The sequence below is a fragment of the Primulina tabacum genome, chromosome 10, assembly GCF_025594145.1.
Source record: "Primulina tabacum isolate GXHZ01 chromosome 10, ASM2559414v2, whole genome shotgun sequence".
Classification (NCBI taxonomy): domain Eukaryota; kingdom Viridiplantae; phylum Streptophyta; class Magnoliopsida; order Lamiales; family Gesneriaceae; genus Primulina; species Primulina tabacum.
This window is the reverse complement of record NC_134559.1, coordinates 847,823-868,380: the sequence shown is the minus strand read 5'-3', so window position 1 is coordinate 868,380 and position 20,558 is coordinate 847,823. Positions and strand designations below refer to the sequence as shown.

The 20,558-nt window shown below is 35.1% G+C and overlaps 3 pseudogenes; 1 reads left to right on the top strand and 2 right to left on the bottom strand.

The window, feature by feature from the left end:
* Positions 1-595: 595 nt before the first annotated feature.
* Positions 596-3,322, bottom strand: LOC142505769 (putative metal-nicotianamine transporter YSL7; annotated as a pseudogene).
* An 8,525-nt stretch (positions 3,323-11,847) lies between these two features.
* Positions 11,848-12,716, top strand: LOC142505959 (protein ROOT PRIMORDIUM DEFECTIVE 1-like; annotated as a pseudogene).
* Positions 12,717-14,543: 1,827 nt separating this feature from the next.
* On the bottom strand, positions 14,544-19,721 carry LOC142505687 (putative metal-nicotianamine transporter YSL7; annotated as a pseudogene).
* Between the last annotated feature and the right edge of the window lie 837 nt (positions 19,722-20,558).

The window sequence follows — 20,558 nt, the reverse complement described above, 5'->3', positions numbered from 1 at the left end:
TGTATTTAAATGTATTTTTCGTAAATGAGTTACAAAAAAAATTTCTAGTAGTGTTTTAGTTGTAGATGTTTCGCTATATATATGCTAAAATAGTTTTAAAAAAATAATCTATATAATTATGACGGAGATAATACTTGTAATTGCTATAAGCTAATGAAACATAACCCTTCAACCAACTCCGAATTAAATTACATCTCATATACACAAGATTCTAAAGTAAAAATACTAATGCATATCAAGTTGGCTAAAATTTTGGAGCAACAACAGAAATCCTCTTAGAAATGAAGATCAGATAACTATTTTTCTAATACAAAAAACATTTTTTTTATAAAATTAATTGGCAAAAAACTTGCGCGAACGGTCTCACGAGTCGTATTTTGTGAGACGAATCGTTTATCGATAGGGTATTACTTTTTATGCTAAAAGTATTATTTTTTATCGTGAATATCGGAAAGATTAACCCGTCTCACAGATAAAGATTTGTGAGACCGTCTCACAAGAAATCTACTCAAGTTAATTAGAGCACGTGCGCGAAAAATTGAAATACTTCTTATAGTCAAAAAAGAAAACTATCACGTAACTAAAAAACAGAAGAATGAAAATTAGCAACTCTAGCATATAGCCATTTTCGTTCACGAAAAAGCACTGGATAAAATTTACATTACCCTTAATAGTACTTAAATATTTATATTTATGAAACCGGGAAATCGCAAGGGTACACTGTGGATACAAAAGAAAACGCAGCTGAGCAAACTAGTTCTTACCCAAGAAAGTGTCCACGCGTGCATTAGTTTTTCTTGACAGGAACTTCATACAAATCGGAGGCTTTATACCAGCCAAAGCCAAGATGGAACTGGGCAATGTCCAAATCCCATCTCCACATATCAGTCCCGAAGCCACTGCCGGTCCAAACGCATCGGCCTTAGCCTTATCCACATTCTCCCCAAATGAAAAGAATCAAGCTCCCCAGACACATATCAATGGTGAAGTATGGCCCGAGATAGAAAGGAATAGCCATAGCCATTGGGATAGGAATAAATCTAGCCCATTTTGGCCCTACAATGTCTCTTAATGCGTTGATGACGATTGCTGCTATGAAGAAAACACAACAGAGCGTGAGACAGTTCTTTGGCAGAGATGAAAACCCCTCGACCCCCAAGATAGCGATGCCACGGTAGACAGTCGCATACGGTGCCGGATATTGTGAGCCCAACGTGCCAAGATCGGGGAATGCCTTGAAGAATATCCAAAATACGCACGGTGCGACTACACAACCTATAGCAGTCCCGATCACCTGGCTCACGAACATGGACCTGGGAGATGCTAGAGTCATGTATCCGGTCTTGAAATCTTGTGTGAGGTCTGATGCAGTGGAGACTATATTCATCATGACTCCACAAGCAGCTAGTCCGGCAAGAACTCCCCCATGTGAGGCTCCAGCCCAGGCCCCAATCATGAATATGGCCCAACTTTCCATAGGTCGATGTTAGGTTCCAATCGGTGAGCCCACATCCGTAGGCATTGCAAAAAGCTAGTGTTGGTGCAAATATATACATGACAATTATATAGTACCATTTGAGTGGATGGAAAATGTGTGGAAGAGCTGCCGCAGAGATTGTGGCAAGTAGCATGTACCCAGAAATGGCGACCCATGTAGGGATTTTGTCCTTGAGGAAAAGTCGGGTCCTACGTTCATCATCATAGGATACTGAAGGAGTATTTGAAGGAGATGAATCGGAACCGACTGGGAGTGCTAAGCCTAAATTTTTTATCACGGATTTGTTGGTACAACCCGAGTAAAGTACGGCTTAGGACCTTGATGAAGTTGTATAGGCCATCACCTAGGATCATGGCTATGGCAATGAAGACCTGTGAAAGAATCAAGAAAGGCTATATATATAGGCCATCGAACCGTTCAAGATTTAGTTTAGTGTATTTTAATATACCCGGTAACCTTGAATGCCATGGAGACTGCTAGGCCCCAACGTTGCCGGCGTACCAATCACCTTTCCTATTCTCTATGAGTGGCCACATTATACCCCACGAGAGAATGGCTCCAACTAGTAAAGATACATGATCAAATATGGGCATATCATACCGACACCGACATATGTTGCTGAGAAATCAAAGTAGAACCTGGTTTTTGATCAACAAGTATAAAGCTTAAACTAATACCAAGATATAAAGACTGCAAATTTAACTACATGATTGTTAGTCAATATAGGCTATTTTTACTTGTTTTTGTAGGCTTTAAGACCGAAAGTTGGAAAATTCAACGAATCCACAGCCATCTCCTGCAGTGAAAAACCATTGAAAGAAGCCCCACAAGAAACTGAAAGAGAAGACTTCCCCAAGGCTCTCACTTGTTTCCTGGAGGCAAGCAAGACCGAATAAATTTAGAAGACTTGTGCATTCAATACTGTTTTCCAAACAAGATTTATGGTGATCGTATACTGGAGCTCACTTTGCTAACTTGGCTCCCTGAGGAGTGTGGAAGCTGTTAATTAAGTGAGCGGTAGCCGTCCCACTTGGGTATGTCAGTTTGAAGTCTATGATCATTATCTGAAAACCATTTAAAACATAGATTCAGATTCTGAGTTCGGAATTAAGTGATAATATTGAGAATATTATACTTCTGTTTCTGTACAGGACAAATCGACATACATAATATGTCAAGTATTACATATGTGATTTCAAAGATGAGAATCTATATGAATGTATCTCCTTTATAAAACCACTAGGCAATAAGTCAAAGAGGAAACACCATATCCTAAATAAGGTGGGAGTGTAAGTCATTCCACCGCTAGTGAAACTGCCTAACTATTGAGAAGTCGATGCCCACTACTCTCGATGACTTTCAACCTTAATCTAACCTATATGGGATACAAGTAGTACATAATTGACACCACACCCCATCTCCCATCAAAATCCTACAGAACAGTGACAGCACCTAATGGTAATTCTTTCTAAGTTCGCTTCCCAACTAGAGCACCAATGTTAGGCCATAATCTCAAAGGAGAGTTCGTCCCCAATTCAGTTCGAAAAATCCCTCACACTTTGTTCCAGAACGATATAGGACATGTAACAGCCATAAAGGCAAGTAACAGCACCAAATAGATGGAAGTATGGAGTCAGAGAGAATGCACAGACCTTACGGAGAGGCACCACGGAAAAGAGTCCCAAAAAGCTAACCACAAAAAGGAATCCAATCATCCACGTGAGGGCTGGATTCTTGATATTTTGTGAGTCATTAGCTTCAGTAGATGTTTTGGCAATAGTTTCACTCATACCAAAAAGATAGCTGCCAAACCTCCTGTAAAAATTAATTGATCAAAATTTGTTCATTCAAAAGCTGCATTTCAATGAACATTCAAACACATACTCCACATTTATCATTTTGTTTGTATTCTCATTACAAACATTTTCTCTTATTTGGGAAATTCAGGAGTCTTTTTCTTTAATTTGGAGTCAGGGAGATCTCAATGAATTTAGACTTTAGAACACTTTTCCTGTAATTTTATCAACGGTCGACGATCGCGGGTTTCAATGATTTATCGTCAACCGTGACCGCCATCAAGAAATTCAGTATGTATACTACATTTACTCAATGGATAATTATTAGATTTACAAACTATATTGTTGTTCGTCGAGAAATAAATCAAGTATATGTATTAACTAGAAGACGACAAAAAATAGTAAAGACTTGACTTTGGATGACTGATCACATGGGATTGAGATCATCTTTAAATCCCAAAACAAATATCATCAAATTCAGTTTTGATATTTCCAAATCTGGGACCCTCTGCATATTCTTGAATATCAAAACCTCGCATGCATTAAGTTTTGGACCGTTGACTAAATTGTTCTAACGTATCCACGACGCAAAACTATATACTAATAATCATATCTAAAAAAATAGATGAAAATAAGTTTATAACCAATAATGTGGGGCTTGGAACATATTCTGAAATAATTAAATAATAAATTATAAAGAAATGGTGAAAAATCAAAGTGTTTAAAAACAAAAAGTAAAAATGGGCAAATGTTTGATCAAGAAGTCATTCTAAACTTTTCATAATCATTTATAAAAACAGTTTTTTTTCGATTTCGATTCGATTAAATAAATTGAAGTTAACTCAGAATCTGGCACTAAAAAGTACACAAACCGAGTTTTGAAATAATTTTTTTCAAGCCAAAAATCATTTCTTTTGTGATGACAAACGCTCCCTGAATTAATTAATTTTTTAGCTGTCATCTGAATCTGAACTCCACCATTGATATTTCAAAAAGTCTTCCCACTATGCATTCACTTGTAAAGTACACTATACAGTTGGTAAGGTCCCACTCAATGGGTTCGTTCGATGCTACTTGTGGGGCACTGTCTCACAGGATTTAGATGGTTCAGATTTAGTCATATTTGTGATTTTAAAAAAAATTGTGAACCTCATGTACTTGTGGCTAAATCTCGACCCTGGGATCTACACATAGGGCACTGCCCCTACATGTAGGGTGAAATATTCCCAATAAATGCTTGTTATTATGACGAGTAATTCTGACAGGTCGATTGGTAATATTTCGAGATGAAAAATATTTTTGATATAAAATATAATATTTTTTAATTAATTAAGTAAGAAATTAATCTCGACTATCTTATCAAAAAGTTTTGTTTTTGCGTTGTAACATATGCTAGTAAAATACTAATCATGATATATATATATTAAGTCTTCTGTGAAACGGTCTCACAAATCTTTATCTGTGATACGAGTCTACCGATGATCACAATAAAAGTAATACTCTTAACATAAAAAGAATATTTTTTCATGGATGACCCAAATAAGATATATATCTCACAAATATACAAGTGAGACGGTCTCACATGAATTTTTTTCCATATATATATAAAACCTTGAAAGCTCTAAATTAATTAGATTTCATATATACACACAAAAGACTAAAAATTAAAATATTAATCCATGTTGCCAGGTTGGCAAAAAAGTTGGACTAATTTTTTTTTTTTTTTTTTGCCAGAAATCAACGTAGAAAGATGGGGACAAGGCAAGGCGATCGCCCTCTTGATAACTTAACTTTCTCGAGATTCATGAAATTATATTCATTACTTTGTCCCAAATATTCGAATTGTTGACGAATATCATGGCTTCACTATCCTTTAAAATAAAAAATAATAATAAGGTATTTCATGCTCTCGTCATATTTTTCACAAGTACAATAATCAAGAAAGAAAAGGCAAATTCTCAAACTAATCAATATTTAAAGAGAGATGATATAAATGGATAATCGAAAGAATAATCAGGTAAAATAAATGGACAATAATGAAGCTAAGTGATGGTGCGTACCGCTGAAGGCTATGCCGGAGGAAGCTACAACACAGGTCTGAATCACAGTATTCTCCTGCCTCGTAAAAGGCTGTCTGAGAAACCACAGATTTCTCCAGAAACTTGGTCCCAACTTTGAGGAAGAAGAACCCCAAAAGCCCCGCCGACACATTCAGCGAAGGGATGATACCCGTCGTCAGATTCAGCTTCATCACTATGAAAGTGAAGAGAATACTCAGAACAAAGCTCACGAAGAAGGCCCTGAAGGTGAGCTGCTTCTGCCATGGCGGAACCTCTTTGCTCTCGACTATCTCTCTTACTGAATCCTCTTTTCCACGATTTCTTTGCTGTGATCGATATTTTGGTCATTTTCGTTAAATTATTGCTTCTTTCGGGCTTCCGATTGTTGATGCTCGTGGAGTTATTATCCATTTGGGTGTAATGGATCGATCTTTGGGTGGGAGCAATAGATATTTGGCTCAGATACAAGTCATATGTGGCTAGACATATTGGATAGATAACGTATATATTGTTTATTTTTTATAAAAATAAAATAAAAATATGTATATAATATGTATCGGGGCTTTCAAAGTTTTCGCAATCTTGTAAATTATTTATTGATATGTTATCTGAATAGCGGTTGATTTAATATTTATTTTAATCCATAATGCTTCATCCCTTTTAAATATAAAAAATTATATATTTTTTAATTTGTTTCAATATACTAATGATCAATAAATATATTAATTTCTTTAATGTGTGTTTACTTACATACATATGGGATGAAGAGTACTATTATGATGCATTTGGGTGGACAGAAACAGTCATTGGTCCTTGATGAGAGCACCTCCAATGGGAGGATCATGGCATGATTTTTATAAATAAACATTATCAACAAAAAAACTTTGCATGAGAATTATAGGTTCAAGATTTATAGGATAAACATGGTCCATAATTTTAAACCATGTTTATTGTGTGGATCCCACCACAATATAAAAATTAAAAAGTTGTGCCAAAATTTTGTTTTTTTTATTATTTCTTTAGTTTGATATATGACTCACAAACTCATATAATTGTCCATTCCTTTTTGCATGCATTTCGATTTTTTTTTTTTTTGCATAATTTTTTTATTTCATTTAAAAAATTATTATTATTCCATTTTTGGCTATAAATAGGCCTATTCTCATTCTGTACCAACACTATCATTTTTTCTTTCAATTTACACAATTACATTTTATTTCTTGCTATCACACATTATGGATAAAAATTACCATCAATATTAGATGAATTTGTTGGGTTCTTCCAACTCACAAGATAATTCATCTTCAGACAAATCCAAATATTTGACCTCATAATTTTCATATTCCCCAAATCTTACCCCATGGTGTATGAGCACGTCGATGATACGTCTCCAGCAAGAGAAATTGCAATCTAAGGATAGGAAAATACATCATCACTTCGAGCTGACTTGGTTGAACACAATACTGGCACGTACGTCAACAATTAATGTCTTTATATTTTATTTTGTGAATCTGTTTGTACTGATTTTATTGAAGTTATCAATAAATTTCGCTGAGTTTTTATTTATATTTTTTTTAAAATTTTTCAATTTGCTAAATTATAAAAAAAATATTATTAATTAAATAATTTTGAAAATGTAAATTGATTAGTATAAAATATATTTAGTCAAATATATAAGTGAAAGTAAAAAATAAAGGTAGTAACTTAAAATGAGTAACTAAATAAGTGATTTGATAGTGGGGTCATACAAAAATTGTGTTTTTGGGTTTATGATTGGGGTGAAAATGTTTAAAAATAATGAGGCTTTTAATTTTTAATGTGGCAGTGATGTGGCACAGAATAAACCTGGTGATTATGTTTATGACTGGAGATGCCCTGAATTGCCTATTTTGTAAATCATTTTATAAATTTAACTTAATTGGGGTTTCATATTATCAATATACCAATTAAAAACTTAAATTATATTCTTGTTTATGAATCTAATTGTGTGAACTGCCTGCCTGGTTGGGTTGACTTTAAAGATGAGAATAAGTTGGGGGAAAAGGTTGAATTTTAGCTGTTCCCATTCCAGTTTAACCTTAAAAACCACACTTGACTCACAAGTGACCATGAAAAATATTATCCAATAAATAAATTTTGGAAATGTTGTTTAATGGGGACAAACATGCATTTTAATTAATTATTCGATATAGGATAACGTTTCTTATTTTATCCATTTTCCTATATATTATTAGAGTAGATGAAATAAAAAAAAAATAAGGCTTTCAGAATCGACGTAAATAAGAGATGCAGAGGCAATTTTTCAAAAAATAAATTATTAAAAGTTCATAGCTAAGTATATGTCATTTCTTTGCAAACTCAAAATTTATTATGTACGATAAAGTGCATTTGTGCCAAATGAAGCAACTGAAAAGGCCAAATCTAATGCCAGATTCACAAGATAATCCCAAATTCCACCGTCGATCTGTCAATGCCATACAAGAGGTCAAATTTTAATAAAATATTCACTTGATCAGATTTTATAATCATATATCGTAGAGTGTACATATTTACATATTAAGAAGTCGCTAATGAGTCAAATTTGAAACCATGCTAAGACAAAAGTCTTGCATCTCCTTTAAATCAAGCATGTATGTATATGAACTAAAGCAAGTGAATAAATAGGAATTGTGGAAAAATTATTGCACTGTGATATATTACAAGTATAATCCCATATGTGAGTTATCTCCACACGGCTGAACTGAAGGAGAATTGCCATAACAGGTAACAGTCTCTCCACTTCACCCATTCATTGGAAAAGGAGAGTAAGAAACGATCAACAGTGAGTTCTGTTAGTCAATAAAAGCCTGCCTTTACTCAACCAAAAATAAATAATTAAATTTTACCATAGGTAGAGAACAAGACTCTGAGGTGGTATTCTCCAATACAACCAGTAATAAAAAAAATTTTAAGGCCGTCGTTTAATTAGCATTCCTTTATATTGAGGGACAAATCAGTTCTTGCAATCATATTACTAATTCTCTACGTAACAAAGAAGTTACCATCCAAAACATTCAGGACATAAAACCTGCTAACTTGAGAGTAAATGAATTATTGAGGTTCATATAGATCCATAGCTATAATATGTACAGACTGCTGCGACTTTCATCTCCACAGTATTGCATAATATTTTGTCAAAGATCACATCGAGATATTTAGCATAAATGAGTATTGTTACAAGAAGACTAGCCACAAGCATGATGAAAAAACCTGCTGCCCGTGAGGTTTTGGATAAATTGACAAATTAAACCCCATCACCAGGGTCCCGTTAAGTTCAATCAAATAAAGCAAGTACAAATATCTAGTTAAGGGTTAGTCAAGTGGCAAGCTTATGATAAATAATTCGACATGCAATCGCAACTCACCGTTTTCAGAGCAGTACCATTGCACCACAGGAGAATTGCTACCTTGTGCTCTGATTGTGAATCTAGGTTATCGCTAAAACTTTTTTCTTGGTTTTGACAAGCAATCAACATTGTAAAAGTTTAGAAAATATTCAAATAGATTTTATTTGTTCATTTTAAAAACTTTCAATTTAAATCGAACAATTTATCACCCTCTGTTTGGAACATGTGCATCCACCATCTCAAAACTTTGAGTCATGGGTATTTATTGTCCCACAACAAGCACTTACATGAAGTACAAGTATATGTTGATGGGTTTGAGCAAGCTCCTCTTCTCTCTGAGCTTGTTGTCTTGACAAAATCTGAGATTAATATAACAGAAACTATGTTAATCAAGTTAAAATTTTGAGCTTAAACCGTAAAAGGATATATATTCTTTATACAGCTAGAAAAGAATAAAATTATATTCACGGATCAATCTGTAGACATGACTACAAAATATCTTCATTTTAGTGGCTAGTGAATAACAACTCGAAAAGCTATATCCCTACTTATACCAACACATACTAGATCCCTTTTTGACCAACAAGTCCTTTTCTAATTCATGCTACCAGTCAAATAATCTTGAAGTTGAATTGTCGTAGTTTGTATTGTGTGTCGTGTCTGGAAGTGATGTAGCTATGGCCAAAATGGGATTCCAAAATATATCCAACCTCTCTTTTCCCTTTTATTCTTGATTTTGCGTATGTGTTAATAGGAACCTCTCCTTGAGATAATGGATCATTCTTCTACCCAAACACATAAAGAAACAAATAATAATCTCCCATTTTCAATAAGTCTGACCTTTAGTGAAGCAAATTATAATAGCATTCTATGGAAAGGATCGTTTATCTGCTGAGTGAATAAGTATTAGTTTATACTTTGTATCTGAATAAGTAATATAGGATTAGATACGATGAAGCGTGTCCAAATAGCTAAAAGTTTCCATATCATAATAGGAAAAATTGTGCATACTAGGATCTGTTGTTCTGCAGGCATATTAGAATTTTAGGCTTCCTTCTGATCAGCTGTGCTCAGCGATTAAAAAAACAAATGTGAAGACCCAGCCAATTTTGTAGTAGATGAAACTCTAACGCGAGACTTCTGATTATAGCAAAAATAGAATCGTTGTACCTGAAACTGTAAGGTCATATATATAAGATCAGAAACGGAACTAAAATCCAGATTGACTGGTAATAAATGTTTTGTGTTGCATATTTGCGTAAGAGAAACAACATCTGGTGGTCTCGAGTCCAGGAATTGATGTAGATTTTCTTTGTCATCCCCCAATTCCAAAAATGCTATCTCCTGGTGCAATTTGTCCAACATTTGGTCCAAGCATCTTTCTTGACTTTGTATCTTTTTGCAATTAGAACCATATCTCTATTTAAATAATATGACATGATTTTATTTAGCACTACACTTACCCTCGAATTATACGTAAATATTGATATAATAGCAATTCTAGATATGTTTTTTATTTATTTTTTTTTAAACATGGAGAATTAGATAAATAAATATCGAGAGATTTTTTTCATTTTCTAGTTTACAAGCCTAGTTAATTTATAAAATTGATTCCACTAAAAAAGGTCTATGGGCTATTGCTATGCATTTTCTTCACACTTGCTCTAATTTTAAAACTAAAATTGTATATATGTATGACGAAATTTTGTTTTGTAAAAATTAAATCAATAAACATTAAAGTTAAATTAACAGTTCAGTAAAATGCGACGAATAAATTTAAATTTTAAATATTATTAAAAATGTTATATCATTAGAAAAACACTTGAATACATGAAAATTTTGGAAGATCCAACAGATTTCAGCCAACACTTGTGGACAAATTTCCTCCCAAAAAGAATAATATAAATCATCATAACAATAGTTATGCCTTGTGAGAAAGGAAAGCCAAAATAATCACATTTGGGATTAACTTCTGACACCATATTTCCCTCCACCACAAAACATACAACTCTTATAGAAAATAATCAAATCAGCACACAACGTGGACAAATAGAGAAAGCCCAAACAACATGACCACATTACAAACCACTGAAAATTAGAAAAATAGGAGGAAATTGATGGTTTGATATTTTTTTGTGGATGAAAGAAGAGCTCAGCCAAACAAAATTGAGATGTTGAGATGCAAACTTGGGCAACCAAGTATCAACGATTATGCTATTCATAAGAAAAAAAGAACGATATCTGGAGGAATTCCAATTGGAGTGAGATTCTATGCATGACTTCCAACATGCTCAACTAGCTGTATCTTTTGCCAAGGAAAGGAACCACGTAACTAGGTGGGGGTTACAGACAACCGGGAGATCTGCACCCTAATAACCATCCACTATATCACAACTCACAACAACTTGGCACCAGTTCTTAATCACATATACTGTTGGAGATTCATACTTTTTGGTAGTACGATGGAAGTTGGAAAGGATTCAAAGAGTGAGAGCAGCTAGCATTGTTAGTCTACGATAACTAACGATGTGATAAAACCTAAAGCACACCGAAACCAAGCAATCGCATGTCAAAGTTCATCCAACCAGGGACAAGTTCTAAGATGAGCTTGGATCATATTGTCACCAGAAGAAGTTTTGGAACCATGGAGAAAAAACACATTGCATTGCATATATCAATAACGAGAATGCCAAATGTTGGCTGAGTCAATTTTTATGCAACGTGATTTATACCATTTCTGGATTATCAATCGTGCGTCACACTATAGTCTAAGTACAATAACGCCCAAGTCAATCAACCATTCATAAGATTCTTAACATTTCAATCATTCATGCAAAATCTCTAACTACAGCACAGGTCAAAATCAAGTTTGGTAATCTGTACCTTTAAAGTGAAGATAATCAACCACAGCTGGCCAGAGATGAAGTATTACAAGGCAACACAAGAAAGTCTTACCTCTTGATGAAACCACTCAAAGCAGAGACGCCAAGACAAACAACAGCAGCATACATAAGATTTCCTCTCTCAAATGTACACGCATCTAAAACAAACCAACAAATTTGATACAAAGGAAAAAGTTTCCTCGCTCATTCTCTCCTTAACCTCTACTCCACCCACCTTCCGTCTCCCTTGACTTTCTCCACCGTCTCTCCCAAACCCTCCATCTCAACCGCGGCCCTGCAGCTTTCCCCGAAGATATCCCGCATCTTCCGCATTTTCAATCACCCCACAAAGCTCCAATCTTTCTGCACTCTCACGCTGCTGCGTTCCACCTCGTTCGTCTAGAATCCGATTCCATTGAGAAATATATGCCGCTTGCTGTCACCGGGTTGGTGAAGCTTATGTCCATGTCATTGACCAAAAGGCTACCACTTCGAGTGATTTTTTAAGGTCTGGAGAGAACTAGGTCTCCCCGTTGACTTTAGAATTCTAACCTTTTTTTGCTTCAAGATGGTACTGAGACGGAAGACCCGTCTTGATACTTACGAACATAAGGTGCTGGATGAATGTCTAGTCCTGTTGTTGAGTATTGGAGGCTTGTGGAGTGCTGTTAAAGAGGACTGTCGTCTAGATAGGACTGAGTTAAAGTACAGTTTCAATCATGGGTTCACCAGGGATGCGATCGGAGCAGCATTTAAGGACAAAGTTAGGAATGGCAGAGGTTGCCTGATCGGTCCTTGTGAGGAAATGGGGTTCAAAGAAATGCAGAAGAGGGTTACTGATAGTAGAAACGATGAAAGTGGAAAAGAGGACTGTGGGAATCGACTTTGGAGAAGCTGGTGGAAGTGGAGCATATAAGCCATTTTAGAAGTGGTTTGGAATTGATTTGAATATGAGGGATTTGTTCCTTGACCATCCCGGGATTTTCTGTCTATCGACCAAAGGTAAAAGGCACACGGTGTTCTTGAGGGAGGCTTATGAGAGGGGATGCCTGATTGAGACAAACCCGTTTATGATATTCGAAGGAACTTCTTGATCTCGGGGGTGCCGTAGATGGAATGAAGATGGCCACGAGTCAAACAGTGTGGAATTTTGAGAAGGGGATGGTGTAGAAGAAATGAACAAATGATTCACGGTGATAAAATGAAGTGAACTTAGCAAGAAAATTGGTTCTTTTATATAGAAGTCGAATTATGTGTGAAACATTATCCAGAGAGCAAAATTGTGTGCTGAAGTTAGCAAGAAACCGGGAATGCGCGAGTTATCAATCTGAGAAAACATGTCCTTGTGTTTCTTGCAGGTTTTGATTTCAGCAGTTGCTTAAACATTTATGTGGAGTTGAAGCAGAGGTAACTAATTCTCTACTCATTTCCCTTTCCTGATCACGTTAGTCTTCTAAGTAAGGAATTGAAGTCTATGGACGATTCATGTGAGAGAGCTATTTATGGATGTCCTTGAGAATGTACTGATAAATTATTTCTGAAACTCAAATATTAAATCGTGTTACTTGGTGTACTTTAATGGTTGTATTATTCAAGTTTTCTTTGTACAAAAAAGGATAATGCATGACCATTTCGAGAGGATCCAATTGTACTTTGAGTCACCTTTGTTCAACAGATCTGAAATAGCAGTAGCCATGTTTTCAATTAGTTGCTCACATTGTTGAGATTCCAAAATCAAGAAACTAACTTCATTAATCATGAGAAGCAAATAGAGATCTCTTTACTTGATTGATTTGATTGTAACGTGTGATCACATACCTCCGTGCACCATTCGATGTTTCAACACTTCTTTTCAATACTTGATTACTTAAAAGTTGGTGGTTCACACAGTTTAGGAGATCCCTTGAGTTACCACATTTTGGATAATGTTGCCAAGATCTAATGCAAACCATCTTATCTTTTGTATGAATCATAAATTGATTTTGAAAATTTCGAATCTTCCTGAGATATTCTTGTGCAGTGTGCTCTCATGAGAACTCCATCAGCCTTGCTTCTCCTTTTCCTGCAGACATAATTGTTAATCTCATGCTTTTCCGCATTATACGTTTATGAGTTTAGAGTAAAACAGGGATATTTTTATACATTTTTATCTTTTATATGATGATGGCTATCAATTTGAATTTTTTAAATTGTAATATTTTACCCAGTAGTTGAGTATTTTTTAAAATGTGTGATTGTCGATATTATTGCATGCATGTATTTAAATGTATTTTTCGGTAAATGAGTTACAAAAAAAATTTCTAGTAGTGTTTTAGTTGTAGATGTTTCGCTATATATATGCTAAAATAGTTTTAAAAAAATAACTCTATATAATATGACGGAGATAATACTTTGTAATTGCTATAAGCTAATGAAACATAACCCTTCAAACCAACTCCGAATTAAATTACATCTCATATACACAAGATTCTAAAAGTAAAAATACTAATGCATATCAAGTTGGCTAAACTTTTGGAGCAACAACAGAAATCCTCTTAGAAATGAAGATCAGATAACTATTTTTCTAATACAAAAAACATTTTTTTTTATAAATTAATTGGCAAAAACTTGCGCGAAACGGTCTCACGAGTCGTATTTTGTGAGACGAATCGTTTATCGATAGGGGTATTACTTTTATGCTAAAAGTATTATTTTTTATCGTGAATATCGGAAAGATTAACCCGTCTCACAGATAAAGATTTGTGAGCCGTCTCACAAGAAATCTACTCAAGTTAATTAGAGCACGTGCGCGAAAAAATTGAACAATACTTCTTATAGTCAAAAGAAAACTATCACGTAACTAAAAAACAGAAGATGAAAATTAGCAACTCTAGCATATAGCCATTTTCGTTCACGAAAAAGCACTGGATAAAATTTACATTACCCTTAATAGTACTTTAAATATTTATATTTATGAAACCGGGAAATCGCAAGGGTACACTGTGGATACAAAAGAAAACGCAGCTGAGCAAACTATTCTTACCCAAGAAAGTGTCCACGCGTGCATTAGTTTTTCTTGACAGGAACTTCATACAAATCGGAGGCTTTATACCAGCCAAAGCCAAGATGGAAACTGGGCAATGTCCAAATCCCATCTCCACATATCAGTCCCGAAGCCACTGCCGGTCCAAACGCATCGGCCTTAGCCTTATCCACATTCTCCCAAATGAAAAGAATCAAGCTCCCCAGACACATATCAATGGTGAAGTATGGCCCGAGATAGAAAGGAATAGCCATAGCCATTGGGATAGGAATAAATCTAGCCCATTTTGGCCCTACAATGTCTCTTAATGCGTTGATGACGATTGCTGCTATGAAGAAAACACAACAGAGCGTGAGACAGTTCTTTGGCAGAGATGAAAAACCCCTCGACCCCCAAGATAGCGAGCCACGGTAGACAGTCGCATACGGTGCCGGATATTGTGAGCCCAACGTGCCAAGATCGGGGAATGCCTTGAAGAATATCCAAAATACGCACGGTGCGACTACACAACCTATAGCAGTCCCGATCACCTGGCTCACGAACATGGACCTGGGAGATGCTAGAGTCATGTATCCGGTCTTGAAATCTTGTGTGAGGTCTGATGCAGTGGAGACTATATTCCATCATGACTCCACAAGCAGCTAGTCCGGCAAGAACTCCCCCATGTGAGGCTCCAGCCCAGGCCCCAATCATGAATATGCCCAACTTTCCATAGGTCGATGTTAGGTTCCAATCGGTGAGCCACATCCGTAGGCATTGCAAAAAGCTAGTGTTGGTGCAAATATATACATGACAATTATATAGTACCATTTGAGTGGATGGAAAATGTGTGGAAGAGCTGCCGCAGAGATTGTGGCAAGTAGCATGTACCCAGAAATGGCGACCCATGTAGGGATTTTGTCCTTGAGGAAAAGTCGGGTCCTACGTTCATCATCATAGGATACTGAAGGAGTATTTGAAGGAGATGAATCGGAACCGGACTGGGAGTGCTAAGCCTAATTTTTATCACGGATTTGTTGGTACAACCCGAGGTAAAGTACGGCTTAGGACCTTGATGAAGTTGTATAGGCCATCACCTAGGATCATGGCTATGGCAATGAAGACCTGTGAAAGAATCAAGAAAGGCTATATATATAGGCCATCGAACCGTTCAAGATTTAGTTTAGTGTATTTTAATATACCCGGTAACCTTGAATGCCATGGAGACTGCTAGGCCCCAACGTTGCCGCGTACCAATCACCTTTCCTATTCTCTATGAGTGGCCACATTATACCCCACGAGAGAATGGCTCCAACTAGTAAAGATACATTGATCAAATATGGGCATATCATACCGACACCGACATATGTTGCTGAGAAATCAAAGTAGAACCTGGTTTTTGATCAACAAGTATAAAGCTTAAACTAATACCAAGAATATAAAGACTGCAAATTTAACTACATGATGTTAGTCAATATAGGCTATTTTTACTTGTTTTTGTAGGCTTTAAGACCGAAAGTTGGAAATTCAACGAATCCACAGCCATCTCCTGCAGTGAAAAACCATTGAAAGAAGCCCCACAAGAAACTGAAAGAGAAGAATTTCCCCAAGGCTCTCACTTGTTTCCTGGAGGCAAGCAAGACCGAATAAATTTAGAAGACTTGTGCATTCAAATACTGTTTTCCAAACAAGATTTATGGTGATCGTATACTGGAGCTCACTTTGCTAACTTGGCTCCCTGAGGAGTGTGGAAGCTGTTAATTAAGTGAGCGGTAGCCGTCCCACTTGGGTATGTCAGTTTGAAGTCTATGATCATTATCTGAAAACCATTTAAAACATAGATTCAGATTCTGAGTTCGGAATTAAGTGATAATATTGAGAATATTATACTTCTGTTTCTGTACAGGACAAATCGACATACATAATATGTCAAGTATTACATATGTGATTTCAAAGATGAGAATCTATATGAATGTATCTCCTTTATAAAACCACTAGGCAATAAGTCAAAGAGGAAACACCATATCCTAAATAAGGTGGGAGTGTAAGTCATTCCACCGCTAGTGAAACTGCCTAACTATTGAGAAGTCGATGCCCACTACTCTCGATGACTTTCAACCTTAATCTAACCTATATGGGATACAAGTAGTACATAATTGACACCACACCCCATCTCCCATCAAAATCCTACAGAACAGTGACAGCACCTAATGGTAATTCTTTCTAAGTTCGCTTCCCAACTAGAGCACCAATGTTAGGCCATAATCTCAAAGGAGAGTTCGTCCCCAATTCAGTTCGAAAAATCCCTCACACTTTGTTCCAGAACGATATAGGACATGTAACAGCCATAAAGGCAAGTAACAGCACCAAATAGATGGAAGTATGGAGTCAGAGAGAATGCACAGACCTTACGGAGAGGCACCACGGAAAAGAGTCCCAAAAAGCTAACCACAAAAAGGAATCCAATCATCCACGTGAGGGCTGGATTCTTGATATTTTGTGAGTCATTAGCTTCAGTAGATGTTTTGGCAATAGTTTCACTCATACCAAAAAGATAGCTGCCAAAACCTCCTGTAAAAATTAATTGATCAAAATTTGTTCATTCAAAAGCTGCATTTCAATGAACATTCAAACACATACTCCACATTTATCATTTGTTTGTATTCTCATTACAAACATTTTCTCTTATTTGGGAAATTCAGGAGTCTTTTTCTTTAATTTGGAGTCAGGGAGATCTCAATGAATTTTAGACTTTAGAACACTTTTCCTGTAATTTTATCAACGGTCGACGATCGCGGGTTTCAATGATTTATCGTCACCGTGACCGCCATCAAGAAATTCAGTATGTATACTACATTTACTCAATGGATAATTATTAGATTTACAAACTATATTGTTGTTCGTCGAGAAATAAATCAAGTATATGTATTAAACTAGAAGACGACAAAAATAGTAAAGACTTGACTTTGGATGACTGATCACATGGGATTGAGATCATCTTTAAATCCCAAAACAAATATCATCAAATTCAGTTTTGATATTTCCAAATCTGGGACCCTCTGCATATTCTTGAATATCAAAACCTCGCATGCATTAAGTTTTGGACCGTTGACTAAATTGTTCTAACGTATCCACGACGCAAAAACTATATACTAATAATCATATCTAAAAAATAGATGAAAATAAGTTTATAACCAATAATGGTGGGGCTTGGAACATATTCTGAAATAATTAAATAATAAATTATAAAGAAATGGTGAAAAATCAAAAGTGTTTAAAAACAGAAAGTAAAAATGGGCAATGTTTGATCAAGAAGTCATTCTAAACTTTTCATAATCATTTTATAAAAACAGTTTTTTCGATTTCGATTAAATAAATTGAAGTTAACTCAGAATCTGGCACTAAAAGTACACAAACCGAGTTTTGAAATAATTTTTTCAAGCCAAAAATCATTCTTTTGTGATGACAAACGCTCCCTGAATTAATTAATTTTTTAGCTGTCATCTGAATCTGAACTCCACCATTGATATTTCAAAAGTCTTCCCACTATGCATTCACTTGTAAAGTACACTATACAGTTGGTAAGGTCCACTCAATGGGTTCGTTCGATGCTACTTGTGGGGCACTGTCTCACAGGATTTAGATGGTTCAGATTTAGTCATATTTGTGATTTTAAAAAAAATTTTGTGAACCTCATGTACTTGTGGCTAAATCTCGACCCTGGATCTACACATAGGGCACTGCCCCTACATGTAGGGTGAAATATTCCCAATAAATGCTTGTTATTATGACGAGTAATTCTGACAGGTCGATTGGTAATATTTCGAGAGAAAAATATTTTTGATATAAAATATAATATTTTTTAATTAATTAAGTAAGAAATTAATCTCGACTATCTTATCAAAAGTTTTGTTTTTGCGTTGTAACATATGCTAGTAAAATACTAATCATGATATATATATATATTAAGTCTTCTGTGAAACGGTCTCACAAATCTTTATCTGTGATACGAGTCTACCGATGATCACAATAAAAAGTAATACTCTTAACATAAAAAAGAATATTTTTTCATGGATGACCCAAATAAGATATATATCTCACAAATTATACAAGTGAGACGGTCTCACATGAATTTTTTCCATATATATATAAAACCTTGAAAGCTCTAAATTAATTAGATTTCATATATACACACAAAAGACTAAAAATTAAAATATTAATCCATGTTGCCAGGTTGGCAAAAAAGTTGGACTAATTTTTTTTTTTTTTTTTTTTGCCAGAAATCAACGTAGAAAGATGGGGACAAGGCAAGGCGATCGCCCTCTTGATAACTTAATTTCTCGAGATTCATGAAATTATATTCATTACTTTGTCCCAAATATTCGAATTGTTGACGAATATCATGGCTTCACTATCCTTAAAATAAAAAATAATAATAAGGTATTTCAGCTCTCGTCATATTTTTCACAAGTACAATAATCAAGAAAGAAAAGGCAAAATTCTCAAACTAATCAATATTTAAAGAGAGATGATATAAATGGATAATCGAAAGAATAATCAGGTAAAATAAATGGACAATAATGAAGCTAAGTGATGGTGCGTACCGCTGAAGGCTATGCCGGAGGAAGCTACAACACAGGTCTGAATCACAGTATTCTCCTGCCTCGTAAAAGGCTGTCTGAGAAACCCAGATTTCTCCAGAAACTTGGTCCAAACTTTGAGGAAGAAGAACCCCAAAAGCCCCGCCGACACATTCAGCGAAGGGATGATACCCGTCGTCAGATTCAGCTTCATCACTATGAAAGTGAAGAGAATACTCAGAACAAAGCTCACGAAGAAGGCCCTGAAGGTGAGCTGCTTCTGCCATGGCGGAACCTCTTTGCTCTCGAATATCTTCTCTACTGAATCCTCTTTTTCCACGATTTCTTTGCTGTGATCGATATTTTGGTCATTTTCGTTAAAATTATTGCTTCTTTCGGGCTTCCGATTGTTGATGCTCGTGGAGTTATTATCCATTTGGGTGTAATGGATCGATCTTTTGGGTGGAGCAATAGATATTTGGCTCAGATCAAGATCATATGTGGCTAGACATATTGGATAGATATACGTATATATTGTTTATTTTTATAAAAATAAAAATAAAAAATATGTATATAATATGTATCGGGGCTTTCAAAGTTTTCGCAATCTTGTAAATTATTTATTGATATGTTATCTGAATAGCGGTTGATTTAATATTTTATTTTAATCCATAATGCTTCATCCCTTTTAAATATAAAAAATTATATATTTTTTAATTTGTTTCAAATATACTAATGATCAATAAATATATTAATTTCTTTAATGTGTGTTTACTTACATACATATATGGGATGAAGACAGTACTATTTATGATGCATTTGGGTGGACAGAAACAGTCATTGGTCCTTGATGAGAGCACCTCCAATGGGAGGATCATGGCATGAGTTTTATAAAATAAACATTATCAAACAAAAAACTTTGCATTGAGAATTATAGGTTCAAGATTTATAGGATAAACATGGTCCATAATTTTAAACCATGTTTATTGTGTGGATCCCACCACAATATAAAATTAAAAAGTTGTGCCAAAATTTTGTTTTTTTTATTATTTCTTTAGTTTGATATATGACTCACACAAACTCATATAATTGTCCATTCCTTTTGCATGCATTTCGATTCTTTTTTTTTTTTTGCATAATTTTTTTTATTTCATTTAAAAAATTATTATTATTCCATTTTTGGCTATAAATAGGCATATTCTCATTCTGTACCCAACACTATCATTTTTCTTTCAATTTACACAATTACATTTTATTTCTTGCTATCCACATATGGATAAAAATTACCATCAATATTAGATGAATTTGTTGGGTTCTTCCAACTCACAAGATAATTCATCTTCAGACAATCCAAA